This window comes from Pelodiscus sinensis, chromosome 3 (assembly GCF_049634645.1).
Source record: "Pelodiscus sinensis isolate JC-2024 chromosome 3, ASM4963464v1, whole genome shotgun sequence".
Lineage (NCBI taxonomy): Eukaryota > Metazoa > Chordata > Testudines > Trionychidae > Pelodiscus > Pelodiscus sinensis.
The window spans coordinates 47,786,320-47,813,177 of NC_134713.1; the positions used below are offsets into that span (position 1 = coordinate 47,786,320).

General features: G+C 40.3%; 1 protein-coding gene across 1 annotated transcript in view; it reads right to left on the reverse strand.

The window, feature by feature from the left end:
- The window catches only part of LOC112547815 (protein eyes shut homolog), a 302,929-nt gene that overhangs the window by 144,705 nt on the left and 131,366 nt on the right, over positions 1 to 26,858 (reverse strand). The window contains exon 3 of the mRNA XM_075923696.1: positions 26,327 to 26,431. The gene's annotated coding sequence lies outside the window, so the exon portion shown is untranslated. The remainder of the gene's footprint in view (positions 1 to 26,326; positions 26,432 to 26,858) is intronic.

Sequence of the window (26,858 nt, forward strand, 5' to 3'; positions counted from 1 at the left end):
AGCCCCATGATACCCTTGTCTTCTAACTATCATACCACCTCCTTTGATTTCTGGCCTCCAGCTCTAACCTGACTGACCCTGATCCCTGCCTCCCAATTCCAGCTTGGTACTATCTCTGATCTCTAGTTTCTGACCCTGGCCTGATTTTGACCACAACTCTTGCTCATTTAACACAGTTCTACTGATTATTCTGACCTATGCTCACCAGCTCTCATCTCTGACTTGTGGACCCCAGCCAGCTGCGGCCACTAGGCAAGTCTGCTTACACCTTGATCTCTTATATGTTTTAAGTGAGTGAGGAATTCTTTACATCAGGAACATTATATATTTTCACTTCCCAGTGACTCAAAAAGTACTAAAAAGACTTTCACAAATTCCTCGACAGCTACAAAATCACTTCCCACCATTGACTTGAACTCCTCATTTACTGCTATTTAACTAATATGTTACAAGAACAAGTAAAGACCTTGGGCCCCATTGCCCTAGGTATTGTTCACTCATTCTCTGTCACAGTAATAAAAGCTTGTGTCAAGATCTGAACTTCACACTGTTAGGTTTTTTGTTTTTTTTTTAATTGCAGTAACAGAAACTGCTATGCAGCTTTTTACTAGAACAGTCACTACAGAAGACCATAATTGCACCACCTGAAATACACCCACCTCTCGTAGGCAGTCACCTCTCGCAGGAAGCAGAAGGACATTTTTTGGACATCCAGATAAACTTCACCTCTTATGAAGTATCATGTGATGTATGATGTCCAGAAAGTATAGACAGTGTGTTGCACTGAACCTCAAAGAAGTGTTTTGTAACGCCCACATTTATCATTTGTATATGGTTGTGAAATTTCATCCATGGCATGCTGTGTAAGATACTATATGAATGGCTATGATCAGTAGAAACTCACTGTTCTGACAAAATATGCGCATTGTTATTGTGTATGATATTATGAAAATTTGCTTTATGGCTGTTACTGAAATATATATTGAATTTGGGAGTTGCCCACTGTTAGTTCTCCGGTAACTAAAGAGATGGTACTGTACACACAGGTGGGTGTTAAATGCCCATTGATAAGCAGGGAAATCTAAACAAGAGATTTGCTGTTCTGTAAAAGCCACTTGAACAAGTTCCAGACAACAAGGACTACTCAACACTATGCCTCAGCAAAGCCCATTAAGACATATTTGGGCCAACATCTTCCCTGAGATGTGATGAGGATATAACATAAAGATGGTGGCATCAGAAGAAAACCAGGAGATATGCTGATGTTTCCCTCTGTGAGTTCATCAATATCTTAGAAAGCATTTTTTCAATGTAGGTAGGTGTATCTTTGCATGCAACTTGCTGAGGGACAACAGCTATTGGAGATATTTGCTGTTGTGAGAGACAGCCCAAGCTGAAGAGTTAAGAAGGCAAAGTAGTTGTACTCTACCGACCCTGACACACCTTAATTTTAAGGCCAGCACTTACTGAGAATTATGTGCCAAATTTCTATAAAAATAAACATTTGGGCCAATATCTGGCCTACGTTATTGCATTTTATACCTTAAAGAACCTTAAACATGTCCTAAAGTTGCAATTGAGACTCTCCTAGCCTGATAGAATCCTCAATTGGTACAACTATGGCATAGCTCCCTGTCAATAACTTTCAGGTCCCCAGAAGTTGCTTGTTGGGCTCATGGTTAAAGCATATTGCACTTTAGGAATTTTCTCTGGTGTAACAGTTTCTAGAGGGGCACATAAAGGGGTTCACCTTCTCGCAAGTGTCCCTTTGTGGCTGTGGGCAGGTGTCCACAAGCTCCTCCACTCCAAATGGCTCTGGGAATAGGGGTGTCCAAAGATGGCATTTCCAGTCAGTTGTCTGGGATCAGACTGCTTCTTATTCTGTTTTTGTAGCTGCTGGGTGGTTAAGGGGGCTCAGTCCTCTGGGTCCCAACTCAGGGACCCTTGAAGTAGCAATTGCTCATTAAGTGTCCCTGCTGTTGACTGCTCTCTCACTCCCTGGGTTACGTGCCCAAGAGGCTGCACCATAGAGCTCTATCAGGGGATTTAGGTCAAGTTCTCACTGCACCCTGGCCAGGGTTCTGCAATTTGTTGTAGTCTACCACACAGCTACCAGACCTGGGCTTTAGCTGCCAGATCTGGGCTTTAGTTGCCAGATCTGAAATCCAGCTCATGCTCTGAGCTGTCTGAGGTGCAGCTGTCTTCCCACTCAGTCCCGATGTCTGACTGGGTTAAGCTCCAGCAAAGAACTGACAGGCCCTGGCTCAGTAGTTTTTTTTTTTTTTTTTTTTTTTTTTTTAACCAGCTTGCTGGGCCCTCGTTGGCTTTAGCAAAAGTAGCCACTCTAGCTTGCCTGGGAGACTCATCTCCTGCTTTTTTCCCTAGGGCAGAAGGCAGCAAGGCCACCAACCTCTAGCAGGGGACTTCGGGCCTAATCCACTCTGTCACAGAGCAATATAAGAAAGCTTACTAAGGTGTCCCAACTTACACTGGCAGCCATTTTGTTTTCTGGGCCACAGGGTGGAAAAATGTTTGAGTGACATTTACTTTCCTGCTGACACAGCTGGAAATTATATCCGTAGTGATTACTAGTAGGATTTCATACTGAAGATTAAACTTTTCTGTTTCGTAAGAAGATGTTGAAGTATTCTCTCACATTCATATAAACAAAATTATTCTAAAGATGGAATATCATGGAAACATTAATCGATACCAAAGACTATATTGGTGATAACTATCTATATTAATGGCCAAAAGGAAATAATTAATATAGGAATGTCACAAAATATTTTTAAAACTTATTATCCTCATGTTTTAAAATGCAGAGATCTTTGCTTATCTAGTATAAAAAACTAAGACCTAAATACTTAAAATAATGCCCCATTTACTCTTCATTATTTATAAAACCCAAATAGAATGGAATTTGGGGCCACAGATCAAATGTTACAGATAGCTATTTGCAGAAAGTTTACCAGCAAAACAGAATCAGCAATAATGTTTAGTGTCATATAAAGATTATTTAAAAATTCAATTTACAACTGACTATTTAATTCCCTGTATAATATATCAATACATTTATAATTTATTTATTTTTCAGGGGTACACTATTTAAGTTCTTCAGGTATTGCTTTTTGACAAGCCCAAATCATAGAATCATAGAATCATAGGACTGGAAGGGACCTCGAGAGGTCATCGAGTCCAGCCCCCCGCCCTCAAGGCAGGATCAAGCTCCGTCTACACCATCCCTGACAGATGTCTATCCAACCTGTTCTTAAATATCTCCAGAGAGGGAGATTCCACCACCTCCCTTGGCAATTTATTCCAATATTTGACCACCCTGACAGTTAGGAATTTTTTCCTAATGTCCAATCTAAACCTCCCCTGCTGCACTTTAAGCCCATTACTCCTTGTCCTGTCCTCAGAAACCAAGAGGAACAAATTTTCTCCTTCCTCCTTGTGACACCCTTTTAGATATTTGAAAGCCGCTATCATGTCCCCCCTTAATCTTCTTTTTTCCAAACTAAACAAGCCCAGTTCATGAAGCCTGGCTTCATAGGTCATGTTCTCTAAACCTTTAATCATTCTTGTCGCTCTTCTCTGTACCCTTTCCAATTTCTCCACATCTTTCTTGAAATGTGGCGCCCAGAACTGGACACAGTACTCCAGCTGAGGCCTAACTAGTGCAGAGTAGAGCGGCAGAATGACTTCACGAGTTTTGCTTACAACACACCTGTTGATACAACCTAGAATCATATTTGCTTTTTTTGCAACAGCATCACACTGTTGACTCATATTCAACTTGTGGTCCACTATGACCCCTAGATCCCTTTCCGCCATGCTCCTTCCTAGACAGTCGCTTCCCATCTTGTATGTATGGAACGGATTGTTCCTTCCTAAGTGGAGCACTTTGCATTTCTCTTTATTAAACCTCATCCTGTTTACCTCCGACCATTTCTCTAACTTGCTAAGGTCATTCTGAATTATGTCCCTATCCTCCAAAGAAGTCGCAACCCCACCCAGTTTGGTATCATCTGCAAACTTAATAAGCGTACTCTCTATCCCAATATCTACATCATTGATGAAGATATTGAACAGTATGGGTCCCAAAACAGACCCTTGAGGAACTCCACTTGTTATCCCTTTCCAGCAGGATTTAGAACCGTTAACAACCACTCTCTGACTACGGTTATCCAGCCAATTATGCACCCACCTTATCGTGGCCCTATCTAAGTTATATTTGCCTAGTTTATCAATAAGAATATCATGCGAGACCGTATCAAATGCCTTACTAAAGTCTAGGTATATGACATCCACCGCTTCTCCCTTATCCACAAGGCTCGTTATCTTATCAAAGAAAGCTATCAGATTAGTTTGGCATGACTTGTTCTTCACAAACCCATGCTGGCTATTCCCTATCACTTTATTACCTTCCAAGTGTTTGCATATGATTTCCTTAATTACCTGCTCCATTATCTTCCCTGGGACAGACGTTAAACTGACCGGTCTATAGTTTCCTGGGTTGTTCTTATTCCCCTTTTTATAGATGGGCACAATATTTGCCCTTTTCCAGTCTTCTGGAATCTCCCCTGTCTGCCATGATTTTTCAAAGATCATAGCTAAAGGCTCAGATACCTCCTCTATCAGCTCCTTGAGTATCCTGGGATGCATTTCATCAGGACCTGGTGACTTGCTGACATCTAACTTTCCTAAGTGATTTTTAACTTGTTCTTTGTGTATCCTATCTTCTAAACTTACCCTCTCTCTGCTTGTATTCACTACGTTAGGCACACCTCCAGACTTCTCGGTGAAGACCGAAACAAAGAAGTCATTGAGCATCTCCGCCATTTCCAAGTTTCCTGTTACTGCTTCTCCCTCCTCACTAAGCAGTGGGCCTACCCTGTCCTTGGTCTTCCTCTTGCTTTTAATGTATTTATAAAAGGTCTTCTTGTTTCCCTTTATGCCTGTAGCTAATTTGATCTCATTTTGTGCCTTTGCCTTTCTAATCTTGCCCCTGCATTCCCGTGTTGCTTGCCTATATTCATCCTTTGTTATTTGTCCTAGTTTCCATTTTTTATGAGACTCCTTTTTTATTTTGAGATTGTGCAAGATCTCCTTGTTAAGCCAAGCTGGTCTTTTGCCACCAGCAGACCAGGGAGACGGGGAGCAAAGCCGCGGAGCACGCGGGCAGCAGGACAGCCGCGGCGTGTCTGGGCTGTCCCGCTGCCCCAGTGCTCCGTGGCTTTGCTCCGGATGCCTGTGGTACAGCAGCTGGAGCGCTGCCGGTTGGTCCCGTAGCGCTGCTCTGGGCGCTACTGGACCAACCCGGCAGCACCCCAGCTGCTCTGCCCCAAGCGTCCTGATTCAGCCACTGCTGGTCAGTTTCAGCAGTGGCTGAATCAGGACGTCTGGGGCAGAGCAGCTTGGGTGCTGCTGGGTTGGTCCAGTAGCGCCGAGGAGCGGCGCTACTGGAGCAACCCAGCAGCACCCAAGCTGCTCTGCCCCAGGAGTCCCCAAGTCAGCCACTGCTGAAACTGACCAGCGCTGACTACAGGAAGCCCAAGGCAGAGTTGCTCTGCCCCGGGCTTCCTGGAAGCAGCCGCTGATCAGTTTCAGTAGCAGCTCATTTGGGGACGCCTGGGGTTCTTAAGTTGAATCTGTATGTAAGAACTGGCGTCCAGATTCAGCCTGTTGAAACTGATCAGAGGCTCATTCCAGGAAGCCCGGGGCAGAGCAACTCTGCCTCGGGCTTTCTGTAGTCAGCCGCTGGTCAGTTTCAGCAGTGGCTGAATCTGGATGCCAGTTCCGACTTACATACAGATTCAACTTAAGAACAAACCTACAGTCCCTATCTTGTACGTAACCCAGCTCTATATACCAACATCCCACATGAAGACGGATTACAAGCAATTAGAAACACTATCCCAGAGGACACTACTGCCAACCTGATAGCAGACCTATGTAACTTTGTTCTCACCCACAATTATTTCCGGTTTGAGAACAACTTATACCTCCAGATCAGCGGCACAGCCATGGGTACACGCATGGCCCCACAGTATGCTAACATCTTTATGGCTGACCTAGAACAACGTTTCCTCAACTCCCGTCCCCTTTCACCCCTCCTCTACCTACGGTACATCGATGACATCTTTATGATCTGGACACATGGCCAAGAAACACTGGAGATATTCCACAGAGATTTCAACAACCTACACCCCACCATCAACCTCAGCCTGGACCATTCTACACGAGAGATCCACTTCCTGGACACCACCGTACAAATCAACAATGGAAAATTAGACACCACTCTCTACAGAAAACCCACTGACTCATACAGTTACCTACATGCATCCAGCTCCCATCCAGAACACACCACACGATCCATCGTTTATAGCCAAGCCCTTCGATACAACCGCATCTGCTCTAACCCCACTGACAGAGACCAGAAGCTTCAGGATCTCTACCAAGCATTTATAAATCTCAACTACCCACCCAGAGAAACAAAAAAGCAAATTGAAAGAGCCAGACGAATACCTAGAAACCATCTACTTCAAGACAGACCCAAGAAAACCAACAATAGAACACCACTTGTCATCACCTACAACCCCCAACTTAAACCTGTCCAACACATTATCAATAAACTACAGCCTATATTGGAACAGGATACCATACTCAAAGAGGCTCTGGGAGACAGACCCATAGTCTCCTATAGACAACCACCTAACCTCAAGATGATTCTTACTAACCACCACAGGACATACCACACTAATACCAACCCTGGTACCTTCCCTTGCAACAAACCCCGTTGCCAGCTTTGTCCACATATTCATTCTGCTGATACCATTATTGGACCTAACCAAGTGAGTTATAAGATCAAGAACACATATTCCTGCGCATCCAGAAATATAATCTACGCTATCATGTGCCGAACGTGTCCGTCTGCTATGTACGTTGGACAAACATCTCAGACACTTCGCCAAAGGATTAATGCCCACAAAACAGATATCAGACAAGATCACAAAGAGAAAACAGCCACTTTAACCAGAAAGGACACTCTCTAAATGACTTAGCCACCTGCATTCTGCTACAAAGACCTTTTACATCTGCACTTGAAAGGGAATCCTCTGAACTGTCATTCATGTTAAAATTCGACACTTACCAACAAGGACTTAACAAGTCTTTGAACTTTCTCACCCATTACCAAGACAGTTTCCCCAATTATCACCTGTAATACCATTAACTCACAAACATCCCACTCTCCCTACCTTTAATATCAGCAATTCACAGACACTTACCTTCCTTCCTCCCCCTTCCCACCCCCCCGCACCCCCCTTCTGTTCTGCAATGTGATTTGTCCTTTTCATATTTGTTCATTTTTTTTTAAATTGTATCCTTTGGTATATATGGTTGTGACTACTTTCTTCCACTATTTGATCTGAGGAAGTGGGTCTGGCCCACGAAAGCTCATCATCTAATAAACCATCTTGTTAGTCTTTAAAGTGCTACATTGTCCTGCATTTTGCTTCAACTACCCCAGACTAACACGGCTACATTTCTATCACTATTCTGCCTGTAACACTGAGACTACATCTAGACTGGCATGATTTTCCGCAAATGCTTTTAACGGAAAAGTTTTCCATTAAAAGCATTTGCAGAAAAGAGCGTCTAGATTGGCACAAAGAGCGTCGTGATCGGGGCTTTTTTGCGCAAAACAAATCTGAGCTGTCTACACTGACCCTTTTGTGCAAAAGCTTTCGCGCAGAAGGACTTTTGCCCGAATGGGAGCAGCATAGTATTTCCGCAAGAAGCACTGATTTCTTACATGAGATCGTCAGTGTTCTTGTGGAAATTCAAGTGGCCAGTGAAGACAACTGGCAAGTTTTTCCGCAAGGTTCATATAAATCCACAAGTTGAGGTTGATTCAAACACTAATGAATAAATCTGTATCATCCCTGAAATCCTTACACTTGAACTGTTGGCATGTTTTCTCCAATTGCTAAATTTACTCTTAAAAATAAATCCTGAAAGAGGCTAAATATTTTTATACCCAGAAAGTATGGAGCTCAATGTCCTAAAATTTTAGGGCATTTGGATTGGGCAATGTGTGCGATATGCTAGCAGATGGTTAGCTGTTGACGTCTTTACATAACAACAAAAATCACCATAGTAGCAAATCACCACCTAAATCACCAGCACTGCTACCACCAGCCAAAACTGTGTGAGAACAGCAGCCTACCTCAAGTGAAGAGGAGCCTGAGGGCAATTTGTTGGAGCAAGTGCATCCTTCGCAAAGGCAGACACAAATGCCAGTTGTACCATATGTACACTGTCAAATGCATGCAAGAGTCTGCAACCCAGCTGACTTTTGCTGAGAGCTTTGAGAAAGGCCAAAAATACTAACTGGGTCTACTTATTTAGGATTTTACAATTTGCCCCTCAGTGTAGACTCCCAGATCATCTTCCAGTTCCTATTATTCAATACTGCCTATGTGAAGATGTTGGTGTTTGATCTTTTTTAAATTTTCCAGCATAACGCTCAAGGATTCCAAAGCTGACTGTTGATCTTGCTCCATCATGGCAACTCCTAAGACTTCCTTCTAGAAATGTTTTCCAGAGTAGTGAAGGACAGAGTATAGCATCTCTGTGAGTATGAAGATGGGGCATAGATCTGAATTCTGAAATAGAGATCTGTGGTCAAATGACTGATTACATACCCATTAATACTCTTTGAATCAGCTATTGCAGTTGCATCATTCTCTAGCAAACCAAACTGCCCATATGTGGATTAGGTAAAGCAACACTCTGCCAGCAGGTAGCAGCACAGTTAGCAACATCCATAGTTAAATTGGTCAGATGCTTTCTAATGACCTATTTTGTCAGTTGCTTATTACTTTGCCAAACTTTGACCATTCAGACTGAAATTTCCACTATTGGGTATCTGCCATAAACTCAGTTTTTGGGGATGTTTGAGCTAACATGTTTCAGTCATTTCTTAGAATGAAAACACATTATTTTGACTATCTTAAAAATATTAAAACAATTTCATTAAGAAACCACAGAATGTCTATGCTTTGGGGAAAAAAGAGACTTGCAAAATGCATGATGCAAATGCAAGAAACTAAATTAAGGGTTTTTAAAATATCATTTCTTAATTTTTGACTGCTTGAGTGTGCAAACTTAATAGTCCTGTAACTTTGTATGTATTTGTATGTATTTTCTATTTTTAACAATTATCAGCATTCTTTTTTGTTTTTAAGAAAATAACAAAAAATCCCCAAATTGATTATTTTTGCAAGGTCATTATGAAGGCAAAAATGGCATTTTAAAAAATACACTCAATTAAAGAACATCAGGATTCTTTTTCAAAAGGTATGACCCAGACAGAATGTATAAATTCTACTTCACTTGTTTTCCAGAGCTTATCTTTGTAGCTGTGCCCTTGTGTCACTTTCTCTCCTTTTTTCCTACCTTCCCTGCAGTGGTGCTTCTCTTCTACCCAGTAGGATCTAAGGACCCACACTGCCATCTTCTCTGCTATTTCCTAACAACCTGACATGAATGGCTGTTTCAAGAGCCCTGGAATCATTTGGACCTTGAGCAATACCACTCAATCTACAGAATTAATACAATCAAACTTCTAAAACGTTTTTCCTTTGACAGCTTTTCAAACTCAATAGAAGGGACACAGAGCCTGGTCCAGAATTGATGGAAGAAAGTGGGTGTCTTTACATTGATTTTGGACAAAAAAAAGAGAAAGAAGCAAAAGGAACTGTGATATTTAGCCCCTGAAATGCAAACTGTAAAGAGCCATCAAAGTAAGTATTTATTCTGAAAGAGTATTCTGACTTTCAGCATGTCAAACCAGATTTTCTCAGTGTATGATGTAATATAAGAGAATAAGAACTACTACTCTGTAACACCTCCAGAACTGCACAGTCAAAAACAATCATGGAATAATAGCAGCTATCTATTTTAATTTTATCAGAAAGAGAATAAGGATGTCACTGTCTCTGGTTTCTAGAATTCCATGATCCAGAAGGAAGCATCACAACATAAGGCAAGTTTCATAACATCAATAAGAAAATTTTCTGCTCTTTCTATGCTGATATTGCCTTTACCAATTAATACACAGCATGGCAAGAGCCCCTCTTTCCTTTGCCAGCTTCCCCACCTTTCTCCTTCTCGGGAAGGACCTCGGGTAAAACACCCCCTATCCGCCCTGCTGTTGTTTAGCTCAATAGCTGTTGATTTTCAATATACCTTTCTCTTCTCCTCCATCCAAAAAGGGTGGGGGGCTTTAAAAGGTCTCAGGCAGGCCTGAAGTGGAATCAGATGACCCTATCTGATCCAAGATAGCCCTGTCCCAGCTGATCCTACTCTGCCTGAGACAACCTCTTGTCAGCTGCTTCTGCTTGACCTTCAGTAACTCATCTCTGATTAAGAGGGAAATTGGCTTTTTACCCTTCTAGGGCTACCTTTTCCCACTCTGGTGGGACTCTGCAGCCCTCTGGTTTGACTTTGTCACAACAGTAATTAAAAAACATTAAACACCCATATATAATATACACATTGACAGAAGATACCTATACACTTTTTGGGGGGTTGTTTCACCATATCCTTTATGTTGCAGTATACCAGAGTTCAGAGCAATATAACTTGACAATGAAATGTGCCTTGATCTGAAAATTGGCAAAAAAGCTTCAGCAGACAAGAAAGCTGAATTGAGAAAGATACAATTCCCCCCGCCCATATAGGAGCTGTCTTTCTATGTTACTTTGATACTTTATAAAATACATTCTGTGCAACAAGAGCAATAAATATTTGAGATGTTCTAGTAGAATGTGAGAGAAAATATCATACTGAAAACCTTACATATAAATTGGCCTTTTCAGAAAAAGTGCTAAATGATAATGTTGCTGTCTGATTTTCAGTGATTGTTGTTTTATAAGATTAGTTTTCTGGAAAAGTATAATATTTGAACGTCTTTGATTAAAGATTGGACATCAGGGAGAATCAGAGAAAAAACAGTATTGTCAATAGGTGTGAATGGAACAGCAGAGTGTAATTGTTAGGTCAGTGATCTCCCCCAAATATGTAAGGGTAAGAGTGGGGAAATCACCCTTACGTGTCTTTCCTTCATTTGACAGTTCTCTTTGTTGCTACATACATCTGCATTGCTTCATCTCTTCCCGCTTCAAGCACAGAATTACAGAGATGCATTTTCTGTATATAGTATGTAGTGGTGTGGGAACTTTTTTAGAAGTAGGGGTACTGGACCCCCCTTCCTCTGTCCACCCCCACTCTCAGCTAAGACCAAGAGCAAGACCAAGCCCTAGCATGCAGAGCCAGCAGCCAGGATCCCACGTGCTGGATTTTCAGCTACCACTCTGTGCACTAGAGACTCTGTGGCCCCGCAGTGTCTGAGACTCTAACTGGGACCCCAGCACACAGGGCTAGTAGAAGACACCCCTCCCCCAGCACATGGTGTGGTGGCAAAGAACCCAGTGCATGGGGCCAAACACCCAATGTGTGCAGCTGCAGCAGGGGCCCATGTGCTAGGCCAGTAGCTCACAGGTATTGCAGTGCCTCCCATTCTCCTAGTTTCTACACCTATGACTATATAAAGCCATTTATCTGAAGATAAAACATTTTCACAAACACTTTCATGTCCACTGAAAAATGAGAGATGTTTCCCAGAAAATATAGATAATCTAATAAAGGGAAATAGCTCTTAGCTCATTTCATTGGGGGAAAAAATCGCTGTTTCAACAACTCCCAAAGAACATGAATTGAGAATAAAGAATACAATAGACATGATTTTTGCTCATTACACAAGGTAAATGTTCATTTAATTTACTATACTTTAATGTCCCAATACTTAATATTCCTTAGATTTAAAAGCACTTGAGTTTCGAATTAATATTTATTATTCGTCAAGTATTGTTACTCAAATTCAGTAATAATACTTAAAACTTAACTATTGATATTGCTTTACATCTTCAAAATATTATGCAAACATTGATTAACTGCAAAATCTCTGAGGAACTTAAGTACAGTAGGAGCCTCATTATTCTGAATACTGTAGAAATGACACAAACAATTGGCAGTCTTCCCATTCCACAGAGACGATTTAGCGGCAAAAAGACAATGCTGCAACTAGGTCTAACATCATTAAGACTTCATTATTTTTATAACATGCATGATGGCACATAGAAACGGCCATGCTAGATCAAACCTAAGGACCATCTAGCCCATTATCCTGTCTTTCAACAGTGACCAATGCCAGGTGCCTCACAGGATATTAAAAGAACTGACAATCATCAAGTTATCCATCCCCTGTTGCCCATTCCTAGTTTCTAGTGAACAGAAGCTTGGGGCACCATCTCTGCCAAGCTGGTTCATAGCCATTGATGGACCTTTTTAATATTCCAGCTACCTGAGTAAGGGAACAGAACAGGATCTTACAACCTGACACCCAGTTACATAAAGAGGTTACTGTGTGATTCGCTAGTTCAGTAACATGTTAGTCTTTGTATGACAACATCAGATCACAAAGTTCCATATGTGATAAACTGTGGCTAGATCTACACGATTAGAGCTCTAATTTATACTGCAAATTGTAATATGAAAACAGCTGTATCATGAATGCCTTCCAGTATGTGGCTCCACCAATACTGATAGGCCTTCTAGCATGTATACACCATAGAGAAATGCTTAAATCTCAAATATCCTATTCAGGTGCACATGTCAAGGACAAGGGGTGAACTGTATCCTGGGAAACCAGTTTACTATGAACAAAAGAGGCAAAGTGTCTAGGAGGTCTTAAAGAAAGAAACTCGCTAAAACACTGGACAGACAGGACAATGAAATGTGGTGCAAGAGAGAGAAAAGTCACAGAAGCTAGATAATATTTTCCATGAGAAGACAGATCAGCTAGCATGCAACAGACTTCATTGTGAGAGGATACCCTTCCTGTGTTCTGGACTCAGATAGTTCTCCAATGACTCACAATGGAAGGCTGAGATAGAAATTAAGGGATTTTGCAATTTCAGATGCTTATTGTTTTGTATGATCTACATCCCTTTGAGACTTTTATACTATTCTGTGACTTACATAATTGAGTATATAGAAACACACAGGTATTAGATAAGGGGTGAGGAGCCTCCAACATGTCAGCCACATGTGGGTCATCAGGGTTAAACACTGGTGGGCTGTTAGATGGATTGTTTACTTGAGTGTCCACAGGTGTGGCCATTTGAAGTGCTCAGTGGCTGTGGTTCACCATTCCCAGCTAAAGGAAGCTGCAGGAATCAGTGCAGACTAGGCACATTAAAAACCTTGACCATTTCTATTCACAACTCTTACAATAACTTCTAGGCATCAAATGCTGGAATCAGGTGTCCAAAAGAGTAGACTTGGTGCGAGGTGTCAAGGTTCATTTGAATTGTGCTCAGCTGTCATGGTCTAGTCAGGTAATTTGTATGCCTGAGACCTGCTCTATGAAAACAAATTTTATATTCCCGACTAAGATCTGGCAGCCATAAGCATGAAGGGCAGTAGAAAAGTTTCAAAAAATTAACAAAATCTGCACAATATGAATATTCCTGACACATTCAAGCAACTGGCAACTTACCACATTATATTCTGCCATGCCTTAAGGGTGGGTGTCCATGACTTTGAGAAGAACTATGTCACACAGCTGTTAGCACAGCACCAGTTACGGACACAAGACGCAGCTCAATCAACACAACCATGCAACTAAATCCTGAAAATGGCAAAGGATAAAGACTGGGAGCCACAGAGGGACTGTACCCCAGGAATGAAGTGTGCATAGAAATGATAGACATCCTCATTGCTTCCATCAGCAGCCCTGGATATACAAATTACAGTAGTTCATTTTGGTGGTGACTAATGCTTGGACCACTGTGAACCAAATCTTAATTTGAGATGGAGTAAAACGGAACCACAGGCACTGAGAGCCGTGGGGCTCTATGCATGCAGATGGTTAGGTAAACAAACCATCTGGTGGCCCACTAGTGATTAATCCTAAAGAACCATATACAGCATGTGTTGTAGGGTTGCAGGTTCCCCACTGCTGTCTCACACACTTGCATATTGTAGCCAGACAGGAACTCCCACCTGTAACATCCATCTTGCTTGCCTGGAGTATACAGGGCACACACAGAGCAGTAAAATCAGCATAGTCTTTGAAGCTGTGACAGGAGGCCCGGATATGCTAGCTCACAGTGACCCTAGACAACTGTAAGCAGAGATATGATGGTGATCGAGCTAATCGCTGACCAAGAGGCTGCTGAGGAGTGCCCTTGACTGAAATCCATATTGATAAGATCACACACTTGTCCACAGAGGGAGGAATCTCCCGCCCAGTAAAGAATGTCTAGTACTCACAATTTAGTTATCTCTCTTGCAAGTGTAAATTAAGTTGAAACTCCTTGTAAGAACTGGCATCACAAAGACGGACCAACACAATTTGGCATCTTAGATAAGAAAGAAGATACGGGCCCCTATGGGTATAAAGATGGGTCCAGCAGCACACTTACTCTGAGCGTCAATATACCATCTATCTGCTGGTTAGGTTAGATTATTGGCCTCCCGAGGTTCCACGGGGATGCCCACCTAGTATTCGTCTTTCCTAGGAATTAAGGGACCAGCCCTGGCCTGACACGCTGGAGTCGAGAGAGGCACAAAAGGGGGTAAAATTGTACCCATATCTGTCCTTCTGTTTTGAGTGCATGCATAGAATAGAGCTCTTTAAAGATTAAGCTGTCACTTGGTACCATTATTTTCTATCTTCCTTTTTCCTGTGTAACCATTTTAAGATCTGTATTTGCTAGCAGTTAAGAAATAGAGCAATAGCCATTGTAACCATATGATTTATAATTTTCTTTAATAAACCTGTAACTGTTTAAACTTTAGCCTGACTCCTTCAGTTGCTGAAACAGAACCAAGCACAATTTAAAAGAACTCCAGAAAGGTCCTGCAGTACCTTAAAGACTAACAAAACATGTAGATGGTGTCATGAGCTTTCATGGGCACAACCCACTTCTTCAGATGCTTACAAAAGCTCATGATACCATCTACATGTCTTATTTGTCTTTAAGGTGCTGCTAGACTATTTGGTTCTTTTTAAATTTTTCCAGTTACAGACTAACTGTACCCAGCTGTACCCGGTTACAGACTAGCTGTACCCGGTTACAGACTAACTGTACCCAGATACCCCTATGAAGCTTCCAAATAATTGGTTAGTTTGAAGAAGAGAGCTTTTTACTAGAAAGAAATTGATATAGTCTTGTGCTAGAGTTATTATTTTGTGTTAGATTTACTGTCACCTTGAAAATTCCACAAATAATTTTTGTTCAATCATACAGAATATCTGATAGGTACAAAACAGAAATCAAATAACGTTTAAGTATTTTCAAGATTTTATCATTTTAATATTTTTGTCCTCTCATAAAATGTATGCTATTTGACCACTGTAAAATGATGTCCATTTGAATACAGATGTCTTCATTTTGTTTTAAGTTCCTTTATGTTATCAATTACCTATTAGTTAATATTCTATTATATCTTCTCTATAGACTAAATGGTAACAGAGAATGTATCCTAGATATTTAAATATGCCAGCGTATTGTAGAATTAATGGATCATGCAAATGGAAAAATGCAGTGCTGCCAAATATAAGAATAAGCCAGGGAAAGATTTGTGAGTGTTTGGGGGAAACCAACTCCTTCAGGGGAAAGTACAAATCCACTGAATTGCGAAATATATCTATAAAGCTTTTAAAATATCTTTAAAATAATAGGCTAATATTTAATAGGCTGAAGAGCCATTTCCACTGCTTTCACCTACTGCCCTGCAATATGCAGGCACACAAATCATTTCAAAATTGCTGGCTTTACAATACAGAATGAAGAATGCCTGTTTACTATTTTAAAAGAAAAAAAAAGATTGAATTACCCAGTATTAATATTTCCAAGCTCTATTACACAGATAAAGTGAGTCCAGGATAGAAATATAATTCGTGGATGCAAAAAGTGATAGAGATGCTTATTGTCTTGGGGATTGTATGAGATTACAATGGTCTGCCCATATCATTGGTAATTAAAAATTGGAATTATCTTTAACATAAGTGCTGATCTCAGTATAGTGGCTAAAAGAAAAATAGCCATTTCATAAAAATAATCTCATTTTAAAAATAGCCATTCTTTTACAAAGGAATTTCAAAACCTACAGGGAGAAACTCCAGAGCTGGCCTCATATGCAAATTTGACACTCTCTCTCATGGCTTGATTTTCCCTTTCATATGTGTTCTTTTTTTTTATTGTATCCTTTGGTATATATGGTTGTGCCAATTTTCTTCCACTTTTTGATCTGAGGAAGTGGGTCCGGCCCACTAAAGCTCATCACCTAATAAACGATCTTGTTAGTCTTTAAAGTGCTACATACTCCTGTATTTTGTTTCAGCTACACCAGACTAACATGGCTACATTTCTATTACTATACTACATAGTCTTGTGACACAGGTTTTGTCCGGGTGCAAGCCCGGGGCCTCTCCACCGAGCAGGACCCCAGCCTAGCGAGCCCCCTGTCTCAACTGTACGGACCCTAAGACTGGGCATGAGCAACCGTCCGGACCCGACCTTAGGGCAGAAGGTACTCAGTGAGCCTCTAATTCCCAGCTGCTAGTCCCGGGAGCCTCAGTTTACCTTCGCCGGCTCTGTCGGCTTGTTGTTCGTGTCTCCTTTACTTCCCCTGCCTACTGCTTGCTAGAGGCCTTTCCAGGGTGGCCTGGGGACTAGGGGGACCCGGGCCTGCCGTCTCCACCAGGTCTCAGCCTGGGGCCCTAAGGGTTCGGGTGAACACCCTCACCCGGCTGACGGGGTCCCACCCCGTAACGTGTCAGCCCACGGCCTTCAAAATGGCCCCGCCCCGGGCTGCTTCCTAGCCACCCTCTCATTTGCCCCTCCTCGTCCAGGGTGCGGCCCCTTACCTTCTCCTGGAGGTTCCGCCAGTGTTCTCCCGGTCTCTCCCCTGGTGGTGGAGAGGGGGGGGGCTCGTCCGTTGCCACCGCGGAGGGAGGAACCGCCTCGACCGCTTCCCCCCTCCCTGGTTCCCTTGGAGGCTGCTTTTGAGCCTCCCGCTGGAGGCTGCATCCTCGGCTCCGCCCCCCCGCTCGGTGTCCTGCTGGCGGGGCGTCCGGGTGGTGGCCCCACCCCTGCAGTCCCGACAAGCGGCATGCTCACCCGAGCCGTATCCATCAGCCCCGGCAGCCCGGCTCCTGTTCTCCCGAGACAGGCGGGGATGCTCTTCCAAGCTGGCTGCCCCCGACGCTGCCCTCCCCGAGCCATTCGCCGGAGCAAGCGCTGCCCGCCTGTCCGCGCTAGTGCAGGCCGCTGCTGGCCCGTCACATCCTGTTTTTTGTTTCAGCTACACCAGACTAACACGGCTACATTTCTATTACTGGCTTGAAGAAAGACATGAACTAGACGGGCCATTATATTCAACTCCCAATTGACATAAAACATTAAGTACGGGATACTTCCAGTCCACTCAATTAGCTTCATTAGCACTGGCACTACAATTGACAGATACTGCCCCCCTTCTTTTTCTGTTACCTATTGGGAGGTTCCCTCCTTTTTTTCCAGTCTGCTTATCTGAGAAAGTGGGTTTTGCCCATGGAAGCTCATGATACTATATATATATTTTAGTCTATGAGGAGCTAAAGGACTACTTTTTTTTTAAGTTACAGATTAACATGGCTATCCCTCTGAGAGATGATAAAGATGACATCCCAGCCTAGGGGCTGTAGGTGAAAAGATATAGTCCTTGCAAGGTAACAGAATGGTGGCTACTGGTGATGATGGGAAGGTGACAGTGATGAGGAAGATGTTGACTAACATTTTTGGTTATTCTACAAGAGATGGTATGAGAATATGGATGCGTAATATCTTTACCTATCTTATTGGGCTGGGATGTCTGTGACTCTGCTAAACGCATTAATACATTATATTTATTGATATGCAAGAGTTCCTATAGTGTGAGTGTTCCAACTCCACATACTGGTGTTACTAACTACATAATAATTTAAATAATACCAGGCCTGATATTGGGACAAGAGCTTATCAACAGTCAAAGTGATAAGTGAGAATTCTTAAGTAACATGTATAATTGATATACAATCTAAAGATTTAGCAACAATATCAATGTGAAGTAGTTTAATACTGATAGTTAACAGTAGAGTGCTATGTTCAGTTTTTAATAGGATCTATTACAATTTTACACTTGCATATCACTTTAATATAAAAAGAGCATATTCAAGCAGAAAGTATGATTAATGAAATGTTATATCTAATTTATTTCTAAAGTATCTTAATTATGTCTAAAGGGGGTTACCTGCCTACTTAAGAACTAACCTGTTTATTTTATGTGTTAAACTATATTGTGTGCATTCACATGTAAAGATAAAGGCATAAATCACTTAATGCACAAATAGATATTAGTTATGTTTTGTGGAGTAAGTTACACAAAATATTTTAATGTTATTATTGACTTATGACTGTAGTTTTAAAAACTCTCAAGGGTTATTAGAGACAAAGGCAGAGACTCTCAAGCTAAATGTATGATAAACTGACTGGTTCAATATCTAATTCCGTATATATATAATTTCAATATCAAAGGCTGGAGCAGAGGATTGTAATATTATAATCACTCCAAAATATATTGCTTAAATTAAAATGAAAGCACAATCACTGAATTATGTTCTTTTTTTGGTGGTGGTGGTGTTGCTGCTTTTTTATTTCGAGCTTTTATTTCTGTAAGCAGGGAATTTGGTGTATAACCATATTTCCTGGATGGCTGAAATAAATAAGTGAATAAAGCAGCTTCATACACTTGGGGAGAATTATCTTAATACAGAATGAGACAGATTGTTCAAAAAGACAAATACAGACCATACAAAAACACGAGAAGAGGTTATTCAGATCATCCATCTCTCTGTTATCAAACTTGCCCTCATTCCCCTGATCTCAGACTATTACTATTTTAACTGCCTTTATAGAGCTGTATGAATTTCAAAGTGTTCCACGAATTAGATTTATGAACAGTGCAGTACTATGAAGCTATAATAAATGCTTGGAGAACCTGCTTTAAGAGTTGAACATTCCTGAAAGCAAACATCATGAAATTCTGTTTAAAAGAGGCTATCAGGAATAAACAAGTTGAAATATCATCAACTAGTTTTCAAAACTAATGGAAAATTACTAATAGCATGGTGAAGAACTAAACCTTTCAATATATTTACATTAGTACAAACAGAACATATAGATATGCTGTGGATATTAAAGAACAAAAACAAAATAGAAAAATAGAATGAATGCTTTTATATATAAGGGTACATCTACCCTATAGGACAAAGTCAAATTAAGATATGAAATTTCAGCTACTTTAATTGCGTAACTGAAGTTGAAGTAATTTAACTTGGCTTTTGGTGTGGTCTACACTGCAGGAAGTCAAAGGAAGAACTCTCCTTTTTTACTTTCCTCGCTCCTCAGGAAAGAAGAGTTACCAGCATCAACTGGAGTGCTCCTCTCAGTTCAAATTAGTAGTCTTAATTAGACTGCTAATTCAAACCCTGGAAGATAGTCAGCGGTAGTTTCGATATTCCTCTGCAATGCAGATGTACTCTTATCGGGGTTGCTCTGTTTCCTCTCTCAGAAATAGCTGTAGTGAACATGTTTGTCAAGAATATCCATTGCTTTGTAAAGCAGTCAAGAAAAAATGCTTACTTTAAAAGAGCCAATTTCACAAAGCAGAAAACAATTATGAGCCAAATCAGCTGGGAGAAAGACTTTAAAGAGAATGTCAACTGAAATTGGGAACTATTTAAAAAATTTTACTAACTGCTCAAAGAGCAACAATTCCACAATAGAGTAAAAAGGAAAGAACAGTTAAAAAACCAACACAACTAAATAAATAGCTAGATAGATGATAAAACAAGTGAAAATAGCTGCATAGTACTGTCTGATTCATAAACCTAATTTATTTATTAGAATGAACAATTCACTGTTCTTCCAAGAGTTATTAAAAAACAACTCTAACAGTCTAGCAAACTCCTTGGTCAGCTTTTTTTACCTCTTGAATGCTAATAATCATAACCTGCAATTTAAAAATGTCTAACTTCAATAGCGACTGTTTAATATCCTCTTGATGTGTGGTTGGAATGGAAAGAATTTTATAAGCAACCTATGATAAGACTACCAGCTGTTCCATGGTGTGGAGGAGGTGCACTGCAGGGAGGAGAGAGAGTGGTGTGCACTCAGGTAAGAAAGCAGAATAGGGTGGAGGCAGAGTGGGGGAAGAGTGATTGCCACCAGCAGTCTGGTTCTCTGCCTCCCTGACTGGTCTTTCCAGGGCTAGAAGTATCCAAACACACACTAGATTCCACTGCAGTTTGGAGTTTCCCTTTGTGATAGTTTAGAGCTAAGCAGTGATTCCATAAGAAACAAAGTGGTTAAGAAGTGGAGAGGTACAGGCATATGCCCTGGCATATTGGAAAATTGGTGCCTACAGTCTAATGTTGATTTAGCTGTCAGAGGGGAAGACCTCATGTAATCATATCTTCTATTTCTTTTAGTTCTTATGTGAAACCAGAACTAGAGACTGGACTCCTTTTGTGTTTCTTTGGACAAGGGAACATCACTAAGTTTGGCAGTAGACTTCAGGAAGTAGTTGAGTACACATCCCTGCCTTCTGATTGCCTAGGTACGAAATGGAGATGCAATGCTGCTGTAATAAAATGTGTTGAAGGCACATTTTCCCTCAGCTTCTTTATGTCTTAAATATTCTGCAAATAGAGCATATGTGGATAATATGACTCTCTCCTAAGCACTCATAATAGTGGGAATGGAGATTGATGATGGGCATGGACTTATTACTATGACAAAGTGTTTGAATTCTAAAAACTTCATCATTGATAATTTTATAATCTTTCATAAAAGGTCTCCTTTCACTTTTCCAAGCTGAAAAATTCCAGACTTTTAAGCTCTCTTCATATGGAAGCTGTTCCTTAATCATTTGAGCTTTGTACTTTTCCCAGTTCCAGTATATCTTTTCTTTGACCAAAACTGTAAGCAGTATGCAAAATATGGGCATGGATTTATAAGATTCCATTATAATATTTTCTTATTAACTATCTGTGTCTTAATATTTTTCTCAGAGTGATAGCTATATAAGTCTGTAACTTTGAGTAGTCTTGTGGCATCTTAGTGTAAGTCAGCTCTTGCTCCCTATCTTGAGATAGGGATGCAAATGAAGCTGACCAAAATTACTAATGAAGCGGGGATTTAAATATCCCATGCTTCATTAGCATAATCTCGCCCGTGCGCTATTTCAATAGCCAGCTGATTCGAACCAGGAAGTACGTGCAGGACCACTTTATTTCAAATCAAACCCCTTGGTTCAAACTAACGTTATTTCGAATCAAACCTCTTGGTTTGAACAAATGTTTCTCCTCAAAAAATGAGGAGTAATGTTATTTAGAACCAAAGGGTTTCATTCGAACTAACCCGTCACGGAGCGCACTTCCTGGTTCAAATCAGCTGGCGATTGGAATAGCGTGTGGATGAGATTATGCTATTAAAGCATGGGATACTTAAATCCCTGCTTCATTAGCAATTTCGGTCGAGATAGGGAGCAAGTGTAAACGTACCCTTAGAGACTAACCAAAATATATAGAATCATAATCTTTTATGGGTCAAACCCACTTCATCAGATGAATTGGAGTAGAAATAACAGAAATTGAGTGAGAGTGAGAAAGAGAGAGAGATGTGTGTATATATAAACAGCAGAAGATATACCTGTCAATTGTAGGACCCAGGTAGTCTGATTAACAGTTCATTTTTCATTGGGATATTCCACTAAACTTCTGAGCTGACAAACTGCCTATGACAAACTAATAGAAAGACTTCTGTTGATTATCAGTGGGTTTTGGATCAGGCTCAAATTGAGAAGTTAAATAAAACTGTGCTGTGTAGACATGCTCTTGAAATGTAGCTCAGAGCATAAAGACTTCCAAACATGGGCAAAAAAAGAGGAAAGGGCTTCACAATTCAGTTCCCATTATTGTTCATTATTTGTTTCATAGTAGCACCTAAAGTCCTTTTATTTAAGAATGATTTTCCTTTGTTTTTTTTTCAAAACCAGACATGAATAATCATCTAACTTTTGATATCACAGCCTACATATGTAATCTATCTTTGTCCTTTATTTGAGCATAAGGTACTTTTTTTGTAGTGACCACATCTAAAAAAATCATTAAAACATTTTTTAGGTGAAATTCACATACTGTGTATGTGCTTACTTTCCCCCAAACTGCTGCTTTAAATTATTATCGTTTCATGCACATGACTATAATGTTTCAGATTGTTAAATCAGACAGATGTTTTTGTACTCATAGCTGTATTTTGTAAGTGAGACAACAACAATACTGTATAAACAAAAATGTCATGCCTTGTTTTGTTATCCAGCATGAAAAAAGTAATAAAATATAGCCACAAGCATTACAATTTTATAAGGTAAAATCACCCTGAAATGTCAAAATATAACAACTCAGTCTTAATGGAATGTCTACAGTGATACAAAAGTATCTGACAAAACTGTGACACACTAAATCCTGAAAAGCTGAAAGGGCACTAATATTGGGTAAAAGAAGTTTTATATGACTAAGAAATACATATATTGAAACAATGCACCACCAATGATACTAAAACAACAAGACAGTGAAAATATGTCATAAAGCAGTTGGGTTCATTTTTTTTCATTTTCAAATATCTAAACAATTTTGAACTTCCCTAGCATTACAAAGTTTATTGAAAACAGCATTACAGTCCTATGAGCTTCTCAGTCAGCTCCTTTAAAACTCTTGGAGGAATAGTTATTTGGACTGATTGATTTTAAAATGATGTGTTTCAGTAGATATTGTTTAACATTTTCCTGATATAATAATGTAATTCAAATGATCATCATACAATATGACTACATCTGCTATTTTTCCCTCCAAAATCAGAATAGAAATTTTTATTGATGACTTAAACGTTTTATGCATTATGTTTGATCATTCTCTTTCTTTCATCTAGAAACAAAAGAATAACATCTTAGGGTTTTTTTGCTCCTAATATTTTGTAAACAAATTCTTTATTTATTCTGAACTCCATTAGCCATAGATTTTTGCTGCTACATTATGCTTCCCTTTTCAATACCCTGTGCGGACTGTGGGGGATGGAGGGCAATGGTGATAGGGAAAAGGATGATGGCAGAAAGGGTCAGGGTTTGGGGTGACAGGGAGGGACTCCCTCCCCCAGACTTCCAGGACTCCTGGGCTGGATTATGAAAATATTCTAGCTATATATGGCCATGGGCCATGAATTTGAGACCCCTGGTTTTGATGATCTTCTGAAACAATTGGGGAGCATGGAACCTTGGGGGTCCAGAGATCTGGGGCACTTCTACTGTATGAATTTTTCCATAGATGGGAACCTCAACAATTCCAGGTTCCCTGCTGTAGACATATGTTTTAAGTGAAACATTCAGAATATTATGTTTCCACATACTCAGGAAATTTAAACAAAAAACAAAACAAAAAGCCCACTTTTCCCTTTCTACATGGATTTTTCTTCCAGAATTTTAGAATTTCCTGTGGAACAGAAATGTCAGATTCTCCTGAGATGTATGACTATCTGAGAAAAGAGCACGAAAGGAAAAACACATAGTTAATAGTATCAGATAATGAAGTTTTTAGCTTAGAAAATACAGAAGCTAATATTTAGCAACAGAATACCAAGGATACTAGTGCAATCCATAGATGTATAAATGGCAATACTGGGTAGGAGTAGAGTTGCTATATTGCCTTTCTATTTGGTATTGGTAGAATTGCAACTGGAACCCTACATCCATTTGTAATTCTCAAAATTCAAGAAAGATGCTGAAAAGTTCAAAAACAAGTCAGAAGTATGTCTACACTGGTGAGTTATTTCGAAATAACTCCCCTTATTTTGAAATAACACGGCGAGCATCCACACAACCAAGCCTGTTATTTTGAAATAATAACTCCTGCTTGTGAAGAGGAATAAACTTATTTCAAAATAAGTAGTACTACATCTAGTAGTGTAGATGTAGCCTAAGGGGCTGACAAACATATTCATCCATCACAGCCTATAAGTACTCACGTGGGGAACAGACATTTGATAATAGAAGGCTCCACAGTCTTAATAGATAAAATAGAATAAGATCTAACCTCTAGAAACTGAAAGGAGACAAATGTAGGTAAGAACTGTGGGGAAAATGGAACAGTTAACCATTGGAACGATTTTTGAAAAGTTGTGGTGAATTCTCCAACACTGGATATTTTTAAATGAAGATTAGATTTTTCTCCTCCTTAAAAGACATCCTCGAGTTAAAGCAGGATTAATTCATGGAAATCCTATGGCTTGTGTTATTCAGGAGATCCAACTAGGTGATCACAATGTTCCTGTCTGGCCTTGATAATTTATTAATTTTATCTGTGTCAAGAATGTATAAGATTTCGATATCAGTATCACAAAGGCAGTTGACACATACACAATACATTAAGTCACCTGACAAAATTCTCTCACATTTCCCCAATAGACTGCCAGCCAAAATCCAGCTTTTTCCCCTTCAAAGTAGAAATAAATTCAATGTGCATTTGAAAACTGTTTACAGACTGACAAATGATTCCTGTTTTGAAAAAGATCACTCCCTATTGACATTTACAATAGATTTGATTCCAGAAATAAGCTTGCTCCCTTTTGCACTGAAGCATTTTCAGGTTTCATTGCATTAGATTGCTAACTTGACACAATGAGACATCAGGAAGTCAGACTGGATGATCACAATGGTCCCTCCTGGCTCTGAAATCTATGAAATGGAAACTATGAACTAATTCAACGTTACTGACCCAACAAGTTGAAATGACTGAGGTTAAAAAGCACTGTTACCTCCTTATGATTAAACCACTGCCTTCCAGTCAGAGGGTGTCAAATCAATATAGGACACCCTTGCGATTCACAGTATGGCTATGTATGGTTCTGCAGATCTGTGGGTCTCCTGTCCCAGCCTTCAAGAGGAGAGGTGAGGCAGGGGCTGAGAGCTGTGGGGAACTCACTGCAGCTGCCAGGAACCACAGTGAGTTCATGGTGGCTCCCAGCAGCTGAGGTGAGTTCTCAGCAGCTGTCTGGAGCTGCAGTGGGTTCCCCATGGCTCCTGGCAGCTGAGGTGAATTTTCCGCAGCTGCCAGGAGGCACAGTGAGTTCCCTATGGCTCCTGGAAGCTGTAGTGAGTTTCCCAAGGCTCCTGGTCCCTGTGGTCAGTTTAGGAGCCAGAGAGATCTCACTCCAGGGGCCAGAAGCTGTGACTCCCAATATTCACAAATTTTGCCATTCTCAGTGGATGTAGGAACACAGGTCTACCCTGACTGGTGAGGGTTTCTTTTACACACACACAAAAAGTAGAGGGAATTATGTGCATGTGTGTGTGTGTGTGTGTATGGGGAGGGGGGAGAGAACAGATGCTCTGCCAGTTAATCATACTACATAGGTATGATATATTTAGACTGGCAGATTGTATTGAAATATATTGCATTCAAATTTGGGGGGGGGGGGGGGGGGGAGGAAATGACCTATAGCATCAAATCAAGCATGAGGAAAATTATATTAAAGCATGTCAATTTTGTGTATCTACAAGATAATAAACGTTGGGTAAAAAGTGTGTCATTAGACTGCAGAAAATAAGTTGATCTGACATTGTCAGCTCTTTTCAAATTCTCCAATAGCTATTTAAATTTGTTCACAGCCCGGAAACTCCATAACCTACATGTTCTCTCTCCCTGTCCCTACTTTGTTATAAGAAATTTGAAAAACATCATTTTTAAGTATATGAGAAAAAAACCGAAATCATTCAACATTTATGTAATACAGAATCAAGTATTCCCCAGAGATTCTGGTGTGAATACTAGTGATATTTTAATCAGATTAATACAACACCTTTATTCAGCATTATCCAACTGAACTGTTCTGTTATTCTAGCTACCTGCCAAAAGAAAAAAAATCTAAAAATAGAAGAGCACCCATATAATAATCATGCAGTGTATTGCAAGAGCATGTGTACAATCCCTCTCTTTATGCACAAAGCAAATCTGAATTGCAAGTACTTTGCCTATCTAACTACAAAAATGAATTCTATTTCTCAGCTGAATATTAGTCTAGCGTGTAAACCCACATGCCACCAGAGTACTTACCTGGCAAACAGCTACAGTAAAATTCACCTATCAAATCATGGCAATGGGCTCCGTTTTTGCAGGGTTTGAAGGCACATTCATCAATGTCTGTTGAACAGTTTTTGCCTGACAGAAAAGAAAATGAAACATTAAAACTATAAATCATGCTGGGTTGGGGAAAGCACAAAAACTACTTCATAGCCCAAGTGACAACTACATAATTTAACTTTTCCAGGTTGGGCACATTATATTTTGCTTCTGCTTGACAGCTTTAAAGCCAGGGATTTTCATAGATCATAGCTGATAGTTAAACAAATTAAATATTCTAAAGGCATGATGTACACAAGAAGAGTTAACTGAATGTGTAAATGCGTTGTGTGTGTGTTATTGTGTCACATTTCCAGTAGGAGAGTTACTGTTAGCATTATATGGCACATATGTTAAAAAAAGCTACGCTTAGAGATTTATTACCTCACCCCCAGCAAACTTGTTTCTAAAGCTAGGCAAGAACTGTGCTGCTCAGATCAAAACAGTCAGATATAAATGAATCTAT